At 39.4% G+C, this 1,616-nt stretch overlaps 1 protein-coding gene across 1 annotated transcript in view; it reads right to left on the reverse strand.

Annotated features, from left to right (window-relative positions):
- Positions 1-1,616, reverse strand: part of GABPB1 (GA binding protein transcription factor, beta subunit 1) — an 83,758-nt gene that overhangs the window by 27,862 nt on the left and 54,280 nt on the right. The window lies entirely within an intron of this gene.

Below are 1,616 nucleotides of genomic sequence, written 5' to 3' on the forward strand. Positions count from 1 at the left end.
AAAAAAAAAAAAAAAAAAAAAAAAGAAAGAAAGAAAGAGAAAAGAAGAAAAAGAGAAAAGAAAAAGGTAGCATTCCCCCAACTCCTCCAAGTCAAGAATATTATAGTAATGTGCACCTTAAGGCTTTCTGGTGAGGAATAAATGAGATTATAAGTAAAATATTTATCACAGTGCCTAGCAGAGAGAGTAAGCATTTGATGAAGTGTTGTTATTATTGATCAAATTTTGAAAAAACACTAATTTTAAAAATGAATGACAAATTATTCTTTGCTTTTATAAGCACTGACCCAAATATAATGGCTTAAGCTACAGAAAAATATTTTCTTGGAATTTAAAAAATTGGCTAATTAAAAAAAAAATTACTGACATAATAATTACATCAAAAAGTGTTTTGGTTAAGTATAAAGGTAAATCTTGTGTAAACCAACTGGTCATTAATACTGTCTGTCATCATTTAACAACAGGTAACCCTTTCATTTCTTTTTGAGATAAAGTTTCACTCTTGTTGCCCAGGCTGGAGTGCAATGGTGCGATCTCGGCTCACCACAACCTCCACCTCCCGGGTTCAAGCGATTCTCCTGCCTCAGCCTCCCGAGTAGTTGGGATTACAAACATGGGCCACTACACCCAGCTAATTTTGTATTTTTAGTAGAGACAGGGTTCCTCCATATTGGTCAGGCTGGTCTCGAACTCCTGACCTCAGGTGATCCGCCCGCCTCAGTCTCCCAAAGTGCTGGGCTTACAGGAGTGAGCCACCCCATCCAGCCAGGTAATCATTTAACAGTGGTTTCTGTATACTATTTCCTAGTTCTATCAGTCATGAAGATTTTATAACACTCTAACAGAGCTGCTAAAAATTAAAATTTATGAAAAAAGCAAGTTTTTTTTGTTTTTTGGTTTTGGGTTTTTTTGAGACAGGGTCTCATTCTATCACCTAGGCTGGAATGCAGTGGCATGATCTTGGCTCAAGGCAACCTCTGCCTCCCAGGTTCAAGCGATCCTCTGACCTCAGCCTCCTGAGCAGCTGGACCACAGGCACCAACCACCACACCTGACTAATTTTTTATATTTTTTGGTAGAGATGGGCTTTCAGCATGTTGCCCAGAGTTCCGGGCTCAAGGAATGTACCTATCTCGGCCTCTCAAAGTGCTAGGATTACAGGTGTGAGCTACCATGCCCAGCCAAAGTAAGTGGTTTAAACAAAAAGTCACAAACTAGTAAATCAAGGGCCAAATTAGATACAGGGACATTTTTTCTATCAGCCACAAAAGTTTTGTTTTGTTTTTCAATTAGTTACTAAGATTTAATGTTCTTTTAAAATCCAGATTCACAGCTTCCTATGAAAAAACAGAATTTGGGAATACTGGGCTGATGACTATAATCAGTTAGAGCTGAGTCACAGATGACTCCCTGCCCTTGCCCCACTCTTCAGCCAGGCGTAATCTTAGCCTGCCCACCTTAGCCTTTTATTGTCTTCCTGGCCTTTGTAAATATTTGAATCTCCAACTGTTTTTTTTCTTTTTTTTTTTTTGAGACAGAGTCTTGCTCTGTTACCCAGGCTGGCGTGCAGTGGCGCAATCTCAGCTCACTGCAAACTCTGCCTCCTGGGTTCAAGC

Source organism: Colobus angolensis, unplaced genomic scaffold, assembly GCF_000951035.1.
Source record: "Colobus angolensis palliatus isolate OR3802 unplaced genomic scaffold, Cang.pa_1.0 Scaffold78, whole genome shotgun sequence".
NCBI classification, from domain to species: domain Eukaryota; kingdom Metazoa; phylum Chordata; class Mammalia; order Primates; family Cercopithecidae; genus Colobus; species Colobus angolensis.